The sequence below is a fragment of the Dendropsophus ebraccatus genome, chromosome 7, assembly GCF_027789765.1.
Source record: "Dendropsophus ebraccatus isolate aDenEbr1 chromosome 7, aDenEbr1.pat, whole genome shotgun sequence".
NCBI lineage: Eukaryota > Metazoa > Chordata > Amphibia > Anura > Hylidae > Dendropsophus > Dendropsophus ebraccatus.
In genome coordinates, this window is record NC_091460.1 from 107,725,855 (window position 1) to 107,750,266 (window position 24,412).

Consider the following 24,412-nt stretch of genomic DNA (forward strand, 5'->3'; position numbering starts at 1 on the left):
ATCACCAGCCCTGCCCTGGCAGGCTAGTGGTAAACAACTTTGTTGCCATGGCAACAGGCTGCCAGAGACAAACAAGTGTTTACCAAACAAACTTTTATTAGAAATGCCAAGCCTTAAATCTTGGGCTGCGCACCCCTCATGGAGGGTGTTTCTTGCAATGCCGTTTCGGGTGCAGCTGACTTTATTTGGAGGTGCGGCTGAACACCCTTGAGGGGTTCTGTTTTAGGCAACACATTTGGGAGGTTCACTGAACCTGGAAGCACTGCAATACCAGGTCACTGCCTGGAGAGGACAGAGCAAACTCTTTTACCATCTCCCTGTTCCAAAAATCCATGTAATATATGGTCCCCAGATAGGAGACGTATCAGATATTAAAGAAGCAGTTCACAAAATTTTTTTTTGCCCCAACTACCCCCCCCCCCACCCCCCAGTAGCCGCTGGCATGAATACTCACGAAATATGATCAATGTCCCGCGGCGTAGCTTCGTTCCCGTCCCGCGGTGCCGTTCAAATCCAGTGCGCGCTCACATCCGCCGGCGCTGTGACTCCTCTTCTCTCCTTTGTAAATTGAACACTGGAAGTCACGCACTTCCATAGAGAATGCATGGAAGCGAGTGACTTCTGGCGTATAATGACAGCTCAGAGAAGAGGACTCACAGCGCTGGCGGAAGTGAGCATGCGCCGGATTTGAACAGCACCACGGGACGGGAACGGAGCTACGCCGCCGGACATCGATCATCTTCCGTGAGTATACATGCCAGCGGCTACCAGGGGGGCCAAAAATTTATTTTGGTGAACTGCTTCTTTAAACTGATAAGAACAGATTTTTTTTTTTATTATTGAGAGTCTGTCTCTGTTTGTCTGCCTGCCTGTCTGTCTTCCTGCATCTGTGGGCCTCTCCATCCATCCATCTGTCTATATGATTATCATCTATGTATCTAATCTATGTATAAATAGCTACACATTGATAACTATTTATTAAAGAAAAACTATGGTGAATTCTCATCTGTGCAGCCATATTAACGAAAGCATACACTGGCCCCCAAAGAATCCAAATTAAATGGTTTATACGCCACCTACCTGCGTCTTCCTTGCTGGCAAGCAACCAACCCACCTAACTGCTTGGTTGCCTGCCTGCAAATGAGCTGCTAGCCTTTCTGTCAGCTGTATATGTCAGTACAGCCTTGATGACATCACCAGCCCTGCCCTGGCAGGCTAGTGGTAAACAACTTTGTTGCCATGGCAGCAGGCTACCAGAGACAAATAAGTGTTTACCAAACAAACTTTTATTAACAATGCCAAGACTTAAATCTTGGGGTGCAGTTGCGCACCCCTTTTGGGGGGTGTTTCTTGCAATGCCGTTTTGGGTGCAGCTGACTTTATTTGCAGGTGCAGCTGACACCCTTGGGAAGTTCTGTTTTTAGGCTTATTTGGGGGGTGCACTGAACCTGGAAGCACTGCAATACCAGGTCAATGCCTGGAGAGGACAGAGCAAGCTCTTTTACCATCTCCCTGTTCTAAAAATCCATTCAATATATGGTCCCCAGATAGGAGACGTAACAGATATTAAACTGATAAGAACAGATTTTTTTTTTTTATTATTATTCAGAGTCTGCCTCTGTCTGCCTGTCTCTGTTTGTCTGCCTGTCTGTCTTCCTGCCTCTTTCAGTCTACCTGCATCTGTCTGCCTCTCCATCCATCCATCTGTCTTTATCATTATCATCTACAGTATGTATCTAATCTATGTATGAATAGCTAAACATTGATAACTAATTAATAATTAAATAATTAAAAGGAGGCCCGAAGCGGTGACCGTGGGAATGTGCGGAGGCCCGCATGACTGGAGTTTGTAGGAAGGTAGGGACACAGGGAGACATTAGGGGAGGCGGAGTTTAGGTGATATAAGGGTCAAGGGCTGGGCGGGAAGACAGTCCAGCGCGAGGAGCCGAAGCAGTAGCAGTTAGTCACCTCGTGCGTTCCCTCTGCGGTCATGTCGGCGATCGGAGACCTCCTGGAGCAGCTCCGTGCTGCTGCCGGCACCGGAGATGATGGATGGCTGCAGGAGAGGCTGATGGGTCTCCTGGAAGAGGATCCTCCCCTCCTCCCTCTCAGTTCCCCCAGCATGGCACTAGAAGGACCCGGCCTCCGGTAAGGTTGAGTCCTGAGCCAGGCGTCGCCCGCAGAGCCCCTCTAGGGACCCTCCGGGGAGAGAAGGGAGAGATAGGCCCAGATCACAGGTCCACCGGATGAGGGTTCCCCAGCACGGGGTGCCAGACCGGGCAGCCTTCCACCAACATGTTCAGGAACCAGGCCACACCCCCTTGTTCCTGTAGTCCCTGAGGCTGTCGGGCGGAGATCTTCCTGTTCATCATGTCGAGCGTGTGAGAGCTTCAGAGGGAAGGCCGTCCAGGAGGAGCCTGAACTTCGGGATCGTCGTATGGATTCCCTTCAGCCGGCTGGCGGGCTCACAGCACCTGCGCAGCCTGGTGAGAGTTTGTCATTGTCATTTCCTTATCCAACTATTTTAATGTCTCAGGGGGGGATGTTAGCCTTACCGCAGCTTCACCTGTACCGTTTGCTGGCGGGTTGGGGGAGGGGGCTAGCAGGTATGGGGACAATATTAGTGAACTGCTAGGCAGTGTGCAGGAACTATTGACCCGCTGTGAGCAGGGATCAGGGGAGAGGGTCGGGGTGTCCCCAGTAGCAGCGTGGGTTCAGGAGCAGACTGTTGGGGTTGGGGGGAGCAGCACCTTGGGGACTAGTCAGATGTCAGTGGTTCCAAGGTGTAGTGGGGTGACGGTTTCTGTACAGACTGAGAAGGAGAAGGGAGATCAGGTACGGTTAGATGATAGGGCAAAAGGGGAGGTGTATGTTTGCTTTGAAGGCCCTTTAGGTTCACACTTAAAGATGGAAGTCCGGGACAAGATTTGGAAGGACGAATACATAGAAATATTTTCGCTCCTTCCTTTGGAAAATTTAGATTTAGATAAGGGGAAGGGAGATGATAGCAAAAAAGAGGAGGAGGAGAAAAGGAGGTGGCGATTGATACCACAGACATTTAGTAATTGGCTCCAAGCATTTGCCATCTTGGCAAGCGTCATAGGGCAAAAGGCACCAGAAGACTGTTCTGGGCTTTTCTGTTACATGGACGCCATTGGGGAGGCTCATCGTACGTACGGAGGCCAGGCTTGGCTCCGCTACGATGAGCAATTTAAACAGTGTAAAGTCATAAGACCAAATATTCGATGGCTTCGAGTTATGGCCTCTTCTTGGTATGGTCATCCTTTTCGGGGGGGGGGGGGGGGGGGGCGTTGAAACCGACCATGGTAGCTCCTCAGCATCCTCTTCACAGGGTGGGCAGCAGGCCGGACAGAAGTCCGGCGTCTGCTGGCAATTCAACGACAGTCAGTGTAAATGGGGGTTTAGCTGCAGATTTAAACATGTGTTCTCCATCTGTAACAATCCCTCCCACGGAGCCGTGAAGTGTTTTAGAAAAGGTCGGGGGAGGCCCGTGGTACAGGGTAATACCAATGGGGGTGACACTGGTGAATCTGCACGCGATGCTTCCGCATCTAAGTAGATTCCTGGACAGGCGGAGAGCGGAGATGTTGGTGGAGGGGTTTCGGGATAGATTTGTTATTCTGTCCCCTCCACATCATGTTCTGTCCTCTTTAAAGAATTTGAAATCAGCATACCAGTACCCTTGGGTTATTAGTGAGAAGCTGGGCAAGGAATTTGTGTTGGGACGCATGGCAGGCCCGTTGGCCTCCCCTCCCATTGACAACCTGATTGTTTCTCCCCTAGGGGTAGTACCCAAGAAGGAGCCTAATAAATTTAGGCTTATACACCATCTATCCTACCCCCAGGGGGCATCAGTTAATGACGGTATAGACCCAGAGCTATGCTCCATTGTCTATACGTCGTTTAATGCAGCACTAGATTGGGTCAGGTTCTATGGTAGGGGGGCTTTGATGGCAAAGACGGATGTGGAGGCGGCCTTTTAACTTTTACCGGTTCACCCTGAGAGTGTCCGGCTTTTGGGGTGTCATTGAGACGGTGCATATTTCGTTGATCGATGTCTGCCTATGGGATGCTCTATCTCATGTGCATACTTCGAGGCTTTTAGTTTGTTTATCAAGTGGGTGGTGAGGGACGTGGCAGGTGTTGCGTCCCTCATCCACTACCTGGACGACTTTCTATGCATTGGCCTTGCTGACTTCCCCATCTGCCGGTCTCTGCTGGGCACGGTAGAGTGGGTAACTAAAAGCTTCGGGGTTACCTTGGCACCGGAGAAGACGGAGGGCCCCGCATCGGTATAGTCCTTTCTCGGAATCACCATTAATTCCAGGGCCATGGAGTGTCGGCTGCCAGAAGATAAGTTGCATTCTTTACAGCAGGCTATTGAGGGGGTAGGTCGCTAGAAGAAGGTACAACTGAGAGAGCTGCAGTCCTTACTGGGGAAGCAGAATTTTGCATGCAGGATTATCCTTATGGGGAGGGTGTTCTGCCGGAGGTTGGCGGCTGCCACCTCGGGTATTGCTGCCCCTCATCATTATGTTCGCCTTACCAGGGAACATAGGGATGATCTGGCAGTGTGGGATAGCTTCCTGGGGCAGTATAATGGCAGATCGTTGGTTATGTCGGAGGTCATGGACAGTGCTGACTTCAACCTATACACTGACGCTGCGGGGGGTTGTGGTTTTGGAGCCTATTGCCAGGTTCAGTAGTGCGCCGAGCCGTGGCCGGCTGAGTGGGAAGGATCTGGGTTGGTTCGGAACCTGGCCTTCCTGGAGTTGTTCCCTATAGTTGTCTCAGTGTTTCTCTGGGGTGACAAATTTAGGAACAGGAAGGTCAGGTTCCACTGCGACAACATGGCAGTGGTGTCAGCCATAAATAATTTGTCAGCCTCATCCCCCCCAGTGGTCAGACTTCTTTGTTGTCTGGTACTTAAATGCTTAAAGCTGAATGCATGGGTGGTTGCGGTGCACGTGCCGGGAAGCCTTAACTCAATTGCTGATTCTCTCTCCCGCACACAGTTCGATCACTTTCGGCAGCTGGCGCCACGAGCGGAGACCTGCGGACTGGTATGCCCGAGACATCTGTGGGACCTGGGCTTCAAGTGGCGGGGCATTAGATTTAGGCTTTCCTGGCTACGGGTATGTGGGCGTCGTATGAGTCCGCTTGGAATTTGTGGTTGGACTGGTGTGAGAGATTAGGAGGGGTAATAATGGATGAGGATAGGAAGATGGCCTTGCTGTGTTGGTTGGGGGAAATGTCTGTTTCAGGGTGGTCGGTAGCTAAACTAAATAAAGTGTTGACGGGGGTGGCTTTTGGTTTGAAAATGTGGGGGGGATATCACTAAAGATTTTTTTGGTGGTCCAGGCAGCTAAAGGTTTTAGGAGGGGAAAATTATCTTGGGATCGCCATCAACCGCTTTGTTTTCAATTGCTGGAGCGTTTGGGGGAGCGAGCGGGATGCGTTTGCCATTCTCCTTACGAGGCGGCTCTTTTTCGTTTAGGTTTTTCATTAGCCTTTTTCGGGGCTCTATGGGTGAGCAAGCTGGTGGCCCCGAGTGCTAGTAGGGTGGGCGGTTTGCTTAGAGAGGATGTAGTTTTACATAGGGATAGTGTCGAGTTTTGTATTAGGAAATCTAAAACGGATCAGGCGGGGAAAGGAAGGCGTGTGGTTTTGGGAGTAGTAGCAGGTTTTGACATCCTGGGGGAAATTTATCAAAGGGTGTAAAATTTAGACTGGTGCAAACTGCCCACACCAACCAATCAGAGCTCAGCTTTCCTTTCAGCACTGCCTAAAGCTGAGCTGTGATTGGTTGCTGTGGGTAGTTTGCACCAGTCTAAATTTTACACCCTGGCGGCTGATGTAGTTAAGCCTATTGGGAGATGGGGCTCCGAGCGTTTTAGATCATACATTCGGCCTCACATGGTTTAGAAAAATGGGGAGTCTGGGGGATACCAAGGTGTGGTTGTGATTATGTTGGTTTTTTTTTCCTTCCCTCTTGTTTCAGTGAGAGATCCCTGCCTTGTGTGGATATTCGGCCACTCATACGTGGCTAGAGGTGCCCAACAAGCGGATGTCCACCCGAACAGGAGACAGCTCCGCTTTCCCAGGTACGTGGCCATTGTAAGGTGGCTTGGGTTTGGAGCAGGGTTCTGCCAGAAATTAATCGTTTTGCGACGTTGGACAGGATCCTCCATATTTTTGCTGCTTCACATTGGGGGCAATAATTTGGGGGTCCAGCCAATGCGCCAGTTAATTAAGGACATAAGGAATGACCTTCTAAGACTCTGGACCCAATATCCAGGCCTGATCACAGTGTGGTCTGAGATTGTCCCGAGGACAACTAGGCGCACAGCATGATCGGTTGACAGGCTTAACAAAGCCAGAAATAAGGTAAACAGGGCTGTGTCTGGGTTTGTAATACAGAATGGGGGATTGGCTGTGCGACATATAGACCTAGATAGGGGTTGGGAGGAGTTCTGGTTACAGGACGGGGTGTACCTCAACGCCGTGGGTACCGATATCTGGGCCCTTGCCTTACAGGATAGTGTGGAAAGGGCTCTGAAGCTTTGGGGTGAGGGGGTCAAGGCCTGTTTCGCTTGGCGGGGTGGGGTCCATTTAGTTGGAGGTCAAATTGGTGGGGGGATCATCCTGGATAGGACCCTCCTCCTCAGTTACTGGCAGTCTGGCAGATTATTAGCTCTCGATTAAAGGGGTGTAGCACCAGAGAACACTGCTTGGATTGTAGCCATATTTGGCTTGGTGTCTCCGAGTCTGGCAGGGTGGCTGGAGGCAATACACAATTGGTCAATGTTTAGTGTGGGCGTCAGGCTTACGTAGCTACAAGGACCTCAGGTTTAGAGTAGGGGTACACTTTAGGAAGGTTACAATTAATAAATGTTTGAATTAATAATATTTGTATGTTTATTGTTTTACATAAATATTGGCTGCTGTGGCCATAATTAGCCAAAATGCTGGTGACGTGTCATTATTTAAGGTGGGCAAGGTTTTGGGGGCTTGCGGGTAGGGGTATGGGATATTTTGGTCCTGCACCATACTGCAACCGTCCAGCCTACCTGCTTGGTTGCCTGCCTGCAAATGAGCTGCTAGCCTTTCTGTCGGCTGTATATGTCAGCACAGCCTTGATGACATCACCAGCCCTGTCCTGGCAGGCTAGTGGTAAACAACTTTGTTGCCATGGCAACAGGCTGCCAGAGACAAACAAGTGTTTACCAAACAAACTTTTATTAACAATGCCAAGCCTTAAATCTTGGGGTGCAGCTGTGCACCGCTCTTGGGGCATGTTTCGTGCAATGCCGTTTCGGGTGCAGCTGACTTTATTTGGAGGGGCGGCTGCGCACCTTTGAGGGGTTCTGTTTTTAGGCAACACATTTGGGGGGTGCACTGAACCTGGAAGCACTGCAATACCAGGTCACTGCCTGGAGAGGACAGAGCAAGCTCTTTAGCCATCTCCCTGTTCTAAAAATCCATTCAATATATGGTCCCCAGATAGGAGACGTATCAGATATTAAACTGATAAGAACAGATTTTTATTTTTATTATTGAGAGTCTGTCTCTGTCTGCCTGTCTCTGTTTGTCCGCCTGCCTGTCTGTCTTCCTAACTCTTTCTGTCTACCTGCATCTGTCTGCCTCCACATCCATCCATCTGTCTATATGATTATCATCTATGTATTTAATCTATGTATGGATAGCTACACATTGATAACTTTTTGTTAGAGAAAAACGTTGGTGAATGTTCATCGGAGCAGCCGTATTCATGAAAGCATACACTGGCCCCCAAAGAATCCAAACTAAATGATTTAAACGCCACTTACCTGCCTCTTCCTTGCTGGCAAGCAACCAAGCAAGCAACCATCCAGCCTACCTGCTTGGTTGCCTGCCTGCAAATGAGCTGCTAGCCTTTCTGTCAGCTGTATATGTCAGTACAGCCTTGATGACATCACCAGCCCTGCCCTGGCAGGCTAGTGGTAAACAAATTTGTTACCATGGCAACAGGCTGCCAAACAAGTGTTTACCAAACAAACTTTTATTAGCAATGCCAAATCTTAAATCTTGGTGTGCAGCTGCGCACCCCTCTTGGGGGGTGTTTCTTGCAATGCCGTTTTGGGTGCAGGTGACTTTATTTGGAGGGGCGGCTGCGCACCCTTGAGGGGTTCTGTTTTTAGGCAACACATTTGGGGGTGCACTGAACCTTTAAGCACTGCAATACCAGGTCAATGCCTGGAGAGGACTAGAGATGAGCGGACCATAGGACCTTGAGTCCGACAGCATCGGCGCTCTCTAATCATGCCTTTGATCCCGGCCGCATACTTGCGCTCCGTTGAATATGTGGCTAGGATATTCCAGGGAATTCAACAGGGATTCCCTGGAATATCCTGGCCGCATATTCTCGTGAGCGCAAGTATGCGGCCGGGATCAAAGGCATGATTAGAGAGCGCCGATGCCGTCGGACCAAAAGTCCGAGCAGTTTGCTCATCTCTAGAGAGGACAGAGCAAGCTCTTTTACCATTTCCCTGTTCTAAAAATCCATTCAATATATGGTCCCCAGATATTAAACTGATAAGAACAGATTTTTTTTTTTTTTTTACTATTGAGAGTCTGTCTCTGTCTGTCTCTGTCTGCCTGTCTCTGTCTGCCTCTGTCTGCCTGTCTTCCTGCTTCGTTCTGTCTACCTGCATCTGTTTGCCTCTCCATGCATCCATCAGTCTATATGATTATCATCTATGTATCTAATCTATGCATGGATAGGTACACATTGATAACTATTTATTAAAGAAAAACTATGGTGAATTCTCATCGTTGCAGCCGTATTACCGAAAGCATACACTGGCCCCCAAAGAATCCAAATTAAAAGCAAGCCCTGGAGCGATGTGCAACATAGAGCAGGAAGCCCATGACTAGGGGAGGTGGGCAAGCACGAGTAGTGTGCGTGCTCGGGGAAGAGTGGGGGGGCTTGCTGCGATTGGGGGTGGGGGGTTGCTATGCTTTAAAAGGTTTGGGCGGTCCTAAGGAGGTCAGACCAAGTGGAGCAGCACAGAGAGAAGTTGGTCTGTGCAAAGCGTGCCTTACCTCTTGGCTGACTTGGAAGCTTTACTGCGGCAAGTCCAGGAAGCAGCTCTGGTCCACGGGCGGGGCTGGCTCCAGCAACAGCTACTACAGGGGGTTCCCCCTCCCCCTGTGGCTCCGGTGGAAGAGGAGGTGGTCCTGGCGCGGCCACGCAGGTCACGTTTCCTGGCTCGGCTGAGACCAGATGAATTCCCTCGCTCCCATCGCCGCCAGTGCAGCCCCATCAGGGACCCTCCTGCCCCTGCCGCCCAGGCCGATGTCTGCCCTGCGGCCCGGAGGTCAGGTAGGAATCGCCAGGTGCGGGGGGGAGCGGAGGCTCCAGGGGTACTTCCTTCCCGTTCCCTCGCCCCCGGTCAGCGCCATCCTGAGGTGGAAGATGCGGCCTCCCTGTCTGCTGATGCCCCAGGCAGCGGAAGAGCTCGGCATGGACAGAGGCGGCGAGAGCAGAGTTCGCCTTCCCCACCCCCTTTGCCGGCGCCTAGTAGGAGGTCTGCATGTACCAGCGGGCTGGTGGGGTGACATTGCGGCCTCCAGTGGACGGGAGGTCCAGCAGCCTGAGAGAAGGAGCCGCGTTCGGCGGCGCCAGGATCCCGAGTACGGGCGCGAGGCACTAAATCCTGCCTCCTGCGCTGCTACAGGGGATTCTGAGGACGGCGGAGCAGGGGCCCTTGCACCGCTTATGACGTCATTTCCAGAAGTCGGAGGCAGTGAGGTGCAGCAGCCAAGACGGTCCGGAGGGGAGGGGCCTAGTATGTCATCTACGTTGCCTGTGGGTGTGCTCCGGCAGGACCTAGGCTCGTCAGCAGCAGTGATCCAGTCAGCAGTGTCGGTTCCTGGACGCAGCAGAGAAATGGCCACTGGATGTCCCCATTCAGCGAGGCTGGGTGAGTCTACCACCTTCTCCACCAACATGGGGGGTGGGGGGGGCGGCTGTGGGTAGCATAGCGGGTTTGCAGCAGTTTTTTCAGGGGATGCAGGAGTTGTTGGCAAGGAGTTTGGTGGGAGGGAGTGTTGCGCCTGCAACAGTGTGGACGGGGTCTGGGTTGCAGTCAGTAGCGGGGGCAAGTATATCAGCGGATGGTGATGTGGGGGTGATTGCTGGGGGTGCATCAGGTGGGTCCCCAGTGCTGGGTTCTAGTCTGCAGGTGGTGGGTGTTTCTACTAAGGCGGTAGAGGATGTGAGGTTGTCGGATGCTGCCTGTGGGGAAGTGTATGTGTGTTTTGAGGGGCTGCTGGGCGCGCACTTGAAACCGGAAGTTCGCAAGAAGATATGGAAGGGGGAGTACTTTGAAATTTTTTCCCTACTCCCCCTTGAGAAATTTAATCTCGATTGACTCAAGCCTGATGTTACTTTGCTATTTAGACTCCATCTGTGAGGCGTACCGGGTTTACGGGGGGAATGCCTGGTTGCGCTACGATGAACAATTTCGGCAGCGCAAGGCGATCTTCCCGTCTATCCGGTGGGATCACAAAGATATTAGCCTCTGTGTAAAGCTTAAATCTGCACCAAAGGGAGCGGGCGGGGGACAGCCCTTTCGGGAGTTAGCCGTCGGTACAGGGTCAGCGGCAGGTCACCTATCCGGTGTAGGAAGCTTCGGTTGCACGAGTTGCAGTCATTGATTGGGTGTTTGAACGTTGCCTGTCGGATCATTCTGATGGGCCGGGTTTTTTGCAGGCGGTTGGCTGCTGCCACGGCTGGGGTACGGTCTCCGCATCATTATGTGCGAATTTCGGCTGAGTTGCGGGAAGATTTGACGGTTTGGGGAGTTTTTGGTTACGTACAACGGCAGGTCAATGGTTATGGATAGGGTTGTGTCTAATGTTGATCTGGAGCTCTTTACAGATGCCTCGGGGGGTCATGGTTTTGGGGCGTTTCTCCAAGGGCGGTGGTGTGCAGCAGCGTGGCCTCCGATGTGACATGATTCGGGGTTAGTGTGGAATCTGGCTTTATTGGAGCTGTTTCCTATCGTGGTGGCCACGGTGATTTGGGGTGAACTTCTGGCCAAAAAGCGGGTGCGGTTTTTCTGTGACAATTTGGGGGTGGTTCAGACCATTAACGCGCAGAGGGCGAGGTCCCCGCCGGTGGTGCGGTTGTTGAGGAAGCTGGTCCTGCGGGGGTTGGAGTTAAACGCTCATCTTACGGCTGTGCATGTCCCGGGTGTTCGTAATGCTTTAGCTGACTCTCTGTCTCGTTTTCAGTGACATCGGTTCCGGGAGTTGGCACCAGAGATGGAGGAGGTCGGGGTTCTGTGTCCAGCGAGTCTGTGGCTGTGGGTGTAGAGGTGGCACTGGGTCTTGTGCAGTGGTCAGCGCCGCAAGGTACATGGTCCACGTATGCTCGGTGAGCGTGAGTGGGAAACGGTGCTGAGTGAGTTGCCACAGGGAGGAGAGCAAGGGGGTTGGGATGAGTATGTCCTATGCTATGTGGGTAGGTCTTTTGGCTTGGGGGTATCCCCTTCTGGTATGCTAAGCGCATTGCTGCTTTGGTTTTCTGGTTTAGGTTGAGGGGGATGAAGGATTCCCCTTCTTCAAGTTATTTTTGGTAAGACAGGCCTTGAAGGGGGGCCCGGAGGGGGGCTCGTCGTAAGGATACCCATAGGCAGCTGTCCTTTCAGTTATTGTTGCAGTTGGGGGACGGTTTGAAGGGAATTTGTTTGTCCTTGTATGAGTTCAGCTTGTTCCGCCTTGCTTTTTCTCTTGCCTTTTTTGGGGCATTTAGGATTTCCGAATTGGTCTCTCCAAGTAGGCAGAATGGGGGGGGGATTGCTGGGGTCTGATGTGTGTATCTGGGAGGGGTTTTTGGAATGTAGATTATGTCGCTCCAAGACTGACCAGGCGGGTAGGGGGTGTGTAGTGCGGTTAGCCGCGTTGCCAGGGTCTTCGGTGTGCCCTGTTGAGTGTTTTCGGGTTTTTATGGGTTGGCGGCCGGAGGTCGAGAGCCCGTTGTTAGTACACTTGGATGGGCAGTTTTTGTCTAGATTCCAGTTCATTCAGGTCTATCGCAAATGTTTGTCATAAGTCGGGGAACGGGCATCGGAATATAGCTCGCACTCGTTCCAGATTGGGGTGGCTACTGAGGCAGCTCGTTGGGGCTTGGGGCCCGATGTCATCCGGAGGATAGGGCGATGGGAGTCGGAGCGGTTCCGTAGTTATGTTAGGCCCCAGCTGTTGTAACGGTTTCTTGGGGGTTCGAGTAGGTGGCTTTGAGGAAGCTTTAGTGGTGATGTTGTGTCTTTGTTTCCTTTCAGATGCCGCCCCTTGTCTGATATGAATCGTGGGCCACTCGTATGTCTATTGGGGAGGCTTGCGAGCAGATGTGCTGTCGGCAGGGCGCCAGCTCGGGTTTCCAGAGGGGAAGCCCAGATCAGGTGGTTGGGGCGGAGGGATTTGGTGTGGTCCAGGTTGTTGCCCTTGGTACAGTTTTGCGCGAACATGGACAGGGCACCTGATGTCCTGGTTGTGCATGCTGGGGGCAATGACCTGGGCGTACGCACGTCTCGAGCAATTGTGCGGGATATCAAGATCGATATACTTTGTTGTGGGTTGCATATCCTGGCATAATTATTGTATGGTCAGATATTGTGGCCAGGAAAACGTGGAATCAGGGGAGGTTGGTGAGGGGTTTGAACAGGCCCACGCTAAGATTAATAAGACGGTGGGTCGTTTTGTGGCCAGGAACGGCTGGTTGGTGGTTTGCCATGGAGCGGGCCCTTAGGTTGTGGAGGGACGACCACGCGTAAGGTATCACGCGTGGTCACCGTGGCTGGAGTGGGTAGGGGAATTGGAGGAGACCCTGTAGAATTTGTGACTGCTTTAAGGTTACAGTTAGTTTTAAAACTGGAGAACAGTATTTGAAAGGCAGGGGCGGTACCAGGCTCAGGGATATATCCTGTGGCCAATGTCACAGGGGATGGTTATGATTTCAACATGTGGTGCCCTTGGGTTAGGTTCCTGCCACCAAGGGTAAGTTGAAGTCCTGGTCGATTATGGAAAAGGTGGAAAGAGCAGGGTCCTTCCAATTCTTCTCCCACTGGGTTTAACTAGCTCAGGAATTTATTCGTAATATTGCTGACCATGTTGGTTAAGGTTATTTATACTGCATAAAGAAAAAGGTTATATATATATCTTGTTGGTATATGTTTGTTAATAAAATTGGGCCGCTGTGGCGTTTGCACCACATTAATGTGTCGTCTCTTTAATGGGGGAAGGGGTGGTGTAGGGTCAGGCGCAGTTAAGCTATCCCTAAGTCATGGTTTAAACGCCACCTACCTGCCTCTTCCTTGCTTGCAAGCAACCAAGCAAGCAAGCAACCAGCCTACCTGCTTGGTTGCCTGCCTGCAAATGAGCTGTTAGCCTTTCTGTCAGCTGTATATGTCAGCACAGCCTTGATGACATCACCAGTCCTGCCCTGGCAGCCTAGTGGTAAACAACTTTGTTGCCATGGCAACAGGCTGCCAGAGACAAACAAGTGTTTACCAAACAAACTTTTATTAACAATGCCAAGCCTTAAATCTTGGGGTGCAGCTGCGCACCCCTCTTGGGGGGTGTTTCTTGCAATACTGTATACTGTGCATATAGTGAGTGACCTCCCCGTATTCTGTGCATATAGTCAGTGACATCCCTGTATACTGTGCGTATAGTGAGTGACATCCCCGTATACTGTGCATATAGTGAGTGGCATCCCTGTATACTGTGCATATAGTGAGGGAGATCCCCGTATACTGTGCATATAGTGAGTGACATCCCCGTATACTGTGCATATACTGAGTGACATCTCTGTATACTGTGCATATACTGAGTGACATCCCCGTATACTGTGCATATAGTGAGTGACATCCCCGTATACTGTGCATATAGTGAGTGACATCCCCATATACTGTGCATATAGTGAGTGACATCCCCGTATACTGTGCATATAGTGAGTGACATCCCCGTATACTGTGCATATAGTGAGTGACATCCCCGTATACTGTGCATATACTGAGTGACATCTCTGTATACTGTGCATATACTGAGTAACATCCCTGTATACTGTGCAGATACTGAGTGACATCCCTGTATACTGTGCTTATAGTGAGAGGCATCCCTGTATACTGTGCATATACTGAGTGGCATCCCTGTATACTGTGCATATACTGAGTGACATCCCTGTATACTGTGCGTATAGTGAGTGACATCACCGTATACTGTGCATATCCTGAGTGACATCTCCGTATACTGTGCATATACTGAGTAACATCCCTGTACACTGTGCATATACTGAGTGACATCCCTGTATACTGTGCATATACTGAGTGACATCCCCGTATACTGTGCATATACTGAGTGGCATTCCTGTATACTGTGCATATACTGAGTGGCATCCCTGTATACTGTGCATATACTGAGTGACATCCCTGTATACTGTGCATATACTGAGTGGAATCCCTGTATACTGTGCATATACTGAGTGACATCCCTGTATACTGTGTATATAGTGAGTGACATCCCTATACACTGTGCATATACTGAGTGGAATCCCTGTATACTGTGCATATACTGAGTGACATCTCTGTATACTGTGCATATACTGAGTGGCATCCCTGTATACTGTGCATATACTGAGTGACATCCCCGTATACTGTGCATATACTGAGTGGCATTCCTGTATACTGTGCATATACTGAGTGGCATCCCTGTATACTGTGCATATACTGAGTGACATCCCTGTATACTGTGCATATACTGAGTGGAATCCCTGTATACTGTGCATATACTGAGTGACATCCCTGTATACTGTGTATATAGTGAGTGACATCCCTGTACACTGTGCATATACTGAGTGACATCTCTGTATACTGTGCATATACTGAGTGGCATCTCTGTATACTGTGCATATACTGAGTGGCATCCCTGTATACTGTGCATATACTGAGTGACATCCCTGTATACTGTGCATATACTGAGTGGAATCCCTGTATACTGTGCATATACTGAGTGACATCCCTGTATACTGTGTATATAGTGAGTGACATCCCTGTACACTGTGCATATACTGAGTGACATCCCTGTATGTTGTGACTATACTATGTGGGGGCTGGCTACACAGAGACCTATACTATTTGGGGGATGGGATACAAGAAGGGGGGAATAATATGTTGTGGCTATACTATGTGGGGGCTACAAAGGGGGATATACTATGGGCGCTACACAGGGGGAAGGGCTATACTATGTGGGGGGGCTTATATTATGTGGGACTGCACAGGGCATCTATATTATTTGTGGGGGGGCTATATGCCTGACTACTATTTGGAGGCACATATTGGGCCTGACTGCTTATGTTGGAGCACAGAGGGGGCACTGTTACTGTGTAAAGCAATGGGGAATATAAGGTTATGATGAGGTATAAGGTTAGGATGATGCTGGAGCATGGAGCCTAAAGTGTTTGTCTCGCAGATTCTGGGGAGACAAGTCATGGCTGGAGAAATCTTCATGATGGGCTGAGCCAGATGGAAAGAAAATAAAAAACAGACAACTTTGACTACCAAAAAGTCACTTATGATTCATGTAGGAAGACGCCTCCTGTAAGTCACTGGATGTAACTGCACAACGTGCAAAATCACTTTTAAATTTGGGTGCATTCACACGTACAGGATCTGCAGCAGATTTGATGCTTGGTTCCGTCATTGAGTAACAAAGCTATCTGCAGCATCAAATCTGCTGCAGATCCTGTATGTGTGAACGTACTCTTAAAGAGTCACTGTCATATTTTTTTTTTTTGCAGAAATCAATAGTCCAGGCGATTTTAAGAAACTTTGTAATTGGGTTTATTAGCCAAATCTGCCATTATCTGCATGTAAAAAGCCTTTTCCCAGGTCCCCCCTCCTTCCTCTTTTTCATCCACTCTGAAAAATCTGAAAATTGTGACTTGTTGCAGGAGACGTACCCTGTCTGCTCTAGGGAGAGGGGAGGGGGGAGGAGGAAGGAGGGAGTTAGCAGGCAGCAGAAAGCAGATAACAGAGGATTACAGGCACGGAGCAGGGTGACAGCTGTAATCTGAGCTCAGAGAGGTCACTGGTGAGTGTCACAGGAGATATCCCGTGAGGGATTTGTAGATTAACTCTTTGTTGTCCTGTTTTGGTCTTTTCTTTAGCTCTCTCCATAGGAGAACAATGAAGACAGGGGGGAGAGCTTCAGACTGCTTTTTCATGATAAAAATGCATTTTTCGGATAATAAACCCAATTACAAAGTTTCTTAAAATCGCCTGGACTATTGATTTCTGCAAAAAAAAAAAATTCACGACAGTGACACTTTAAGGTCTGTAGATCCTTTGTATAGCTGGATCTCTACCTCTATTTGGTCACTGCTAGAGATGAGAGCAGTGTCGGACTGACTACTTGGGGCCCATCAGGGAAAATTATCCTGGGGGCCCACCAATGAAGAACCATTGGTGCTGACCCAATTCTATGCTGATTGATCCGTGTCCACAACTAGTCAAACTACAACTCTCAGAATGCCCTACACTTATGAAGCTCTCAGGGTATACTGGAAGTTGTAGTTCCAGAGAGGAGAATCCTTTAACAACTGAAGATCCATCAATAAATCTACAGCACCAGCTATTAGGGGATTTTCTATTCAGATATACTACAACTCCTACCATATCCTGAGGACTGTGTGCTGTCAGTAAATGCTGGGAGTTGTAGTGTTTGCAGCTGTTGTAGTAGGAGGATCCTGGGTGCATTGTACACTGGATGCTGAGTGGGAGACCAGAATACACAGAATAGCTCTGTGGTGGCTGAGTGTATGGAAGTGACCCCAGCACTAATAGCACTAATAGGGGATAGAACAAAAAAAAATTACACACACACACACACACACACACACACACACACACACATATTTTACATATATATATAATCTTGTTGCTATATTATGACCATACAGTCACACTGTTACTGACCAAATAAAAATAAAAAAAGACCAATGTTATTACCAATGTACTACTCCAATACAGCAATGTAGTGCTGGCCTATACAAGCATATATGTATCCTGTTTGTAGGCTGCATGGTACATATATGCTTGTATAGGCCAGCACTACATTGCTGTATGTACATATATACATACATATATATATATCGGCCAGCACTACATTGCTGTATGTACCTGTATATACACACCCTGCAGAGTCAGTCACGCATACATATATATACCCTCTGCACCCACACACATACCTATATACACACCCTGCAGAGTCAGTCACATACACATATATACCCTCTGCACCCCACACACATTATGCCTGTATACACACCCTGCAGAGTCAGTCACACATACACATATATACACTGCACCCCCACACCCTATACCTATATACACACCCTGCAGGGTCAGTCACATGCACACATATATACCCTCTGCACCCACACACATTATACCTATATACACACCCTGCAGAGTCAGTCACACATACACATATATACACTGCACCCCCACACCCTATACCTATATACACACCCTGCAGAGTCAGTCACATGCACACATATATACCCTCTGCACCCCACACACATTATGCCTGTATACACACCCTGCAGAGTCAGTCATACATACACATATATACACTGCACCCCCACACCTTATACCTATATACTCACTGCAGATTCAGTCACACAAGCACACATATATACACTGCACCCCTACACCTTATACCTATATACACACGCTGCAGATTCAGTCACATACACATATATATACACTGCACCCCCACACCTTATACCTATACACACGCTGCAGACTCCGTCACACATATACACACTGCACCCCCACACACTATTATATTTATATACAAACACTGCACCCCACACACTGTATCTATATACACACACTGCACCCCACACACTATTATATCCATATACACACACTGCACCCCACACACTATTATATCCATATACACACACACTGCACCCCACACACTATTATATCTATATACACACACTGCACCCTACACACTATATCCATATACACACACTGCACCCCACACACTATTATATCCATATACAAACACTGCACCCCCCACACACTGCACCCCACACACTATTATATCCATATACACACACTGCACCCCCCACACTATTATATCCATATACACACACTGCACCCCCCACACACTGCACCCCACACACTATTATATCCATATACACACACTGCACCCCCCACACTATTATATCCATATACACACACTGCACCCCCCACACACTGCACCCCACACACTATTATATCTATATACACACACACACTGCACCCCACACACTATTATATCTATATACACACTGCACCCCACACACTATTATATCTATATACACACACTGCACCCCACACACTATATCCATATACACACACTGCACCCCCCACACACTATATCCATATACACACACTGCACCCCACACACTATTATATCCATATACACACACTGCACCCCACACACTATTATATCCATATACACACACTGCACCCCACACACTATTATATCTATATACAAACACTGCACCCCACACACTGTATCTATATACACACACTGCACCCCACACACTATTATATCCATATACACACACTGCACCCCACACACTATTATAGCCATATACACACACTGCACCCCACACACTATTATATCCATATACACACACTGCACCCCACACACTATTATATCCATATACACACACTGCACCCCACACACTATTATATACATATACACACACTGCACCCCCCACACTATTATATCTATATACACACACTGCACCCCCCACACTATTATATCTATATACACACACTGCACCCCCCACACTATTATATCTATATACACACACTGCACCCCCCACACACTGCACCCCACACACTATTATATCTATATACACACACTGCACCCCACACACTATTATATCCATACACACTCTGCACCCCCCACACACTGCACCCCCCACACTATTATATCCATATACACACACTGCACCCCCCACACTATTATATCCATATACACACACTGCACCCCACACACTATTATATCTATATACACACACTGCACCCCACACACTATATCCATATACACACACTGCACCCCCCACACACTGCACCCCACACACTATTATATCCATATACACACACTGCACCCCACACACACTGCACCCCACACACTATTATATCCATATACACACACTGCACCCCCCACACACTGCACCCCACACACTATTATATCCATATACACACACTGCACCCCACACACTATTATATCTATATACACACACTGCACCCCACACACTATATCCATATACACACACTGCACCCCCCACACACTGCACCCCACACACTATTATATCCATATACACACACTGCACCCCACACACTATTATATCCATATACACACACTGCACCCCACACACACTGCACCCCACACACTATTATATCTATATACACACACACTGCACCCCACACACTATTATATCTATATACACACACTGCACCCCACACACTATATCCATATACACACACTGCACCCCCCACACACTATATCCATATACACATACTGCACCCCACACACTATTATATCCATATACACACTGCACCCCACACACTATTATATCCATATACACACACTGCACCCCACACACTATTATATCCATATACACACACTGCACCCCACACACTATTATATCCATATACACACACTGCACCCCACACACTATTATATCCATATACACACACTGCACCCCACACACTATTATATCCATATACACACACTGCACCCCACACACTATTATATCCATGTACACACACTGCATCCCACACACTATTATATCTATATACACACACTGCACCCCCCACACATTGCACCCCACACACTATTATATCCATATACACACACTGCACCCCCCACACACTGCACCCCACACACTATTATATCCATATACACACACTGCACCCCACACACTATTATATCTATATACACACACTGCACCCCACACACTATATCCATATACACACACTGCACCCCCCACACACTGCACCCCACACACTATTATATCCATATACACACACTGCACCCCACACACTATTATATCTATATACACACACTGCACCCCCCACACACTGCACCCCACACACTATTATATCTATATACACACACTGCACCCCCCACACACTGCACCCCACACACTATTATATCCATATACACACACTGCACCCCACACACTATTATATCTATATACACACACTGCACCCCCCCCACACTGCACCCCACACACTATTATATCCATATACACACACTGCACCCCCCACACACTGCACCTCACACACTATTATATCCATATACACACACTGCGGAGTCAGTCACACATCACACATACAGTATAGTCACCCTGCACCTCCAGTCAGACCTCCCATTACCACTATACCTGTGGAGCTTTTTTTCTTCAGAACCCAGGACAGCAGAGGAGGGAGGGGGAGCTGACTGACCTCTGCCTGACTGTTCAGTGGCAGCCACATCTGACCTCCTGGACGCTGCTGATAAGATCTGGGTCACTGGTGCTGGCTAAGCAGCCGGTGACTGTGACTGACGGGGACAGGGGCGTAGCAAGCACCTAGAAGGCGGTCCATGTTGGGGGCGGTCTGGGGGCGGGGAAATAGCCTAACAAAAGTAACTGGCAGGAAGTGGCAGAACACCACACCAGCGTGACAGGCAGAGGTTAAACAGCTTTCCCACCCACCCTCCCTAATGTTTTTTTCTGTGAAAGAAGTTTATTTGTTTGTATGTGTTTATTGACTGTTTAATACTGTTGTCACAGCTTGGCGCTGGGGGGGACCTTGCAGAGGAGGAAGGAGAAGCATCGGCGAGGCACCCGGCAGAACAACTAAGACATGCCCACCGCCGGAGCGGTGGCCTGGCATTCCGGTGTCCTCGCCAGGAAGGCGACAGCGCAAGGTCCTATCCTCACAGTACAAAAATATATGTTAAAAGTTTTAAATAGTTCTAAGAAAATTAAAAAAGCTGTGGCCTACCCCCACGCATTTAAAAAGAACAAAGTTGTCAGTGTGTAATTAAGTAGCATAAGTTGGGATTATTGCATTTCAGAGGCAAGATAGCCAAGGTGCAATGGGATGCCGGCAGTCTTCTTTCCCTTTAGTTGGAGCAGGAGGCTGGTGAGGAGAAGCGCAGCCAGAGCTCCTGTCATAGCTGCAGCCTCCTGCTCCTCCTGCACAGCCTGACACCAGCATCTATGGCAGGCCCAGGGTGAGGAGGACCAGCGTGCTGGGGCCCACTGAGGGCCCTAGGAGAGCTGCCCACGGATCTGCCTGTATCAGGGGGCCCTGGAACTTGCTGTCATCTGGCTGGGAAACATCACCCAGGGCCCAGTCAGATGACAGCAGCACACACCTAAGGCTGCTCTGCCTAACGCTGCTCTGCAGGGGCCCACCAACAAGCAGGGAGAGGGAGGGGCCCACCGGGGAAACCCCCGGCTCCCCGGTGGCCCAGTCCGAGCCTGGATGAGAGACCTTACAGTAAGTTTAGGTTCACATGAACCCAAATGCTCTGAACTTCATCTCTAGTCAATGCTGAGGTAGAATATTGCATTTTATATATTGATGGTATAAAGGGAATATTAATAGACAGTACAGCAGTATTATCCAGTCACTGTATGGTGATGACGGCAGTGGTCATGGTGTGCTGGTAGTATTTGTCCTGTGTATACTCATTTTATTGGTAATACTTGTGTTCGTGTAGTGGATTTTGTTCAGTGACAGCATAGTGGTATTAGTCATGTTGTAGTGATGATGATAGTTGAGGTATTATCTTTTACTTGTATACTGTAATAATGGTAGTATCAGTCTCTTTATAATAGATTGGCCAGTAACAGTAATGATGATATTCGCTTCCTGTATACTGGTGTTTTTGGTAACTATAATAGCTATTTAGAGATATACAGTATTATCATGCATAGAAAATTGTCTTACCAGTGCTAACATTATACAGGAAATGTGTAATATTATTTTACATATCCTAAAAATTTCCCTAGGACCCTACTTATATATATTATCACTGCTGTAGCCTGTTGTTGCATAATAGATAGATAGGAGATAGATAGATAGATAGATAGATAGATAGATAGATAGATAGGTAGGAGATAGATAGATAGATAGATAGATAGATAGATAGGAGATAGATAGGTAGGAGATAGATAGATAGGAGATATATAGATAGATAGATAGATAGATAGGAGATAGATAGATAGATAGATAGGAGATAGATGGATAGATAGATAGATAGATAGATAGATAGATAGATAGATAGATAGATAGATAGATAGATAGACTTGGCACCATTTCTTTAAATAAAAATGAGTTGCAATACAACACAACACAATACGACCTAAGTGTGATATGGTGTGTGGGCTGGAGGAGTGTGAGTGCCAGGGCTAATTTTCAGTCCGGCCCTGAATCCATTCAATATATTGTCCCCAGATAGGGGATGTATCAGATATTAAACTGATAAGAAAAGATTTTTTCTTATTATTGAGAGTCTGTCTCTGTCTGCCTCTGCAAAAGAAGAGCCCGTGGAGCCTCATCAAAGAATCTCAAAACACAGGACTAGCCAGATAGCCAAAACCACCGTATTAAGTGGCCCTATAAATCAATGTAATGACAAGGGAAGAACCAAGGCCAGGTAACCATCCACATACAGCTGTTTCGGGGTGTTTCTCCTCATCAGTGTGGAGCAGGATTCTGGCTAGGTGGGAGCAATGCCTAGTAGAGCCATGAGAAAAACAGATCGCTGATCTCAGGGAGACCAGCCAAACGACAACACTGCTGGCTGCTAGTGAAAGCGTTCAAAGCAGTGAAGTCCTAGGTGCATTGCCCCCTGGCAAACATGAATATGCAAAAGAAGAGCCCTTGGAGCCTCATCAAAGAGTCTCAAAACACAGGACTAGCCAAATATCCCTCCGTGAAGGACCCAGCCAAGGGGTGGCTCCTGTAAGGAAACCACCAAAACCGCCATATTAAGTGGCCCTATAAGTCAATGTAATGACAAGGGAAAAACCAAGGCTAGGTAACCAGGACTTCACTGCTTTGAGCGCTTTCACTAGCAGCCAGCAGTGCTGTGTTTGGCTGGTCTACCTGAGATCAGCTATCTGTTTCTCTTATGGCTCTACTAGGCATTGCTCCCACCTAGCCAGAATCCTGCTCAACACTGATGAGGGGCAACACCCCGAAACAGCTGTGTGTGGATGGTTACCTGGCCTTGGTTTTTCCCTTGTCATAACATTGACTTATAGGGCCACTTATTATGGTGGTTTCCTTACAAGAGCCACCCCTTGGCCAGGTCCTTCCCGGAGGGATATCTGGCTAGTCCTGTGTTTCGATACTCCTTGATGAGGCTCCACGGGCTCTTCTTTTGCATATTCAAGTTTCTCAGGGGGCAATGCACCTAGGACTTCACTGCTTTGAGTGCTTTCACTAGCAGCCGGCAGTGTTGTCATTTGGCTGGTCTCCCTGAGATCAGCGATCTGTTTCTCTTATGGCTCTACTAGGCATTGCTCCAACCTAGCCATAATCCTGCTCCACACTGATGAGGGGCAACATCCCGAAACAGCTGTATGTGGATGGCTACCTGGCCTTGGTTTTTCCCTTGTCATTACATTGACTTATAGGGCCACTTAATATGGTGGTTTTGGTGGTTTCCTTACAGGAGCCACCCCTTGGCCAGGTCCTTCCCGGAGGGATATCTGGCTAGTCCTGTGTTTCGAGACTCTTTGATGAGGCTCCACGGGCTCTTCTTTTGCATATTCATGTTTCCCAGGGGGCAATGCACCTAGGACTTCACTGCTTTGAGCGCTTTCACTACCAGCCGGCAGTGTTGTTGTTTGGCTGGTCTCCCTGAGATCAGCGATCTGTTTCTCTTATGGCTCTACTAGGCATTGCTCCAACCTAGCCATAATCCTGCTCCACACTGATGAGGGGCAACATCCCGAAACAGCTGTATGTGGATGGCTACCTGGCCTTGGTTTTTCCCTTGTCATTACATTGACTTATAGGGCCACTTAATATGGTGGTTTCCTTACAGGAGCCACCCCTTGGCTGGGTCCTTCCCAGAGGGATATGTGGCTAGTCCTTTGTTTCGAGACTCTTTGATGAGGCTCCACGGGCTCTTTTTTGCATATTCATGTTTCCCAGGGGGCAATGCACCTAGGACTTCACTGCTTTGAGCGCTTTCACTAGCAGCCGGCAGTGTTGTCGTTTGGCTGGTCTCCCTGAGATCAGCGATCTGTTTCTCTTATGGCTCTAGT

The 24,412-nt window shown here is 48.7% G+C and overlaps 3 pseudogenes; all 3 read right to left on the reverse strand.

The window, feature by feature from the left end:
• Positions 1-237: 237 nt before the first annotated feature.
• Positions 238-412, reverse strand: LOC138797924 (U2 spliceosomal RNA; annotated as a pseudogene).
• A 1,020-nt stretch (positions 413-1,432) lies between these two features.
• Positions 1,433-1,605, reverse strand: LOC138797979 (U2 spliceosomal RNA; annotated as a pseudogene).
• Positions 1,606-7,409: 5,804 nt separating this feature from the next.
• Positions 7,410-7,589, reverse strand: LOC138797977 (U2 spliceosomal RNA; annotated as a pseudogene).
• Between the last annotated feature and the right edge of the window lie 16,823 nt (positions 7,590-24,412).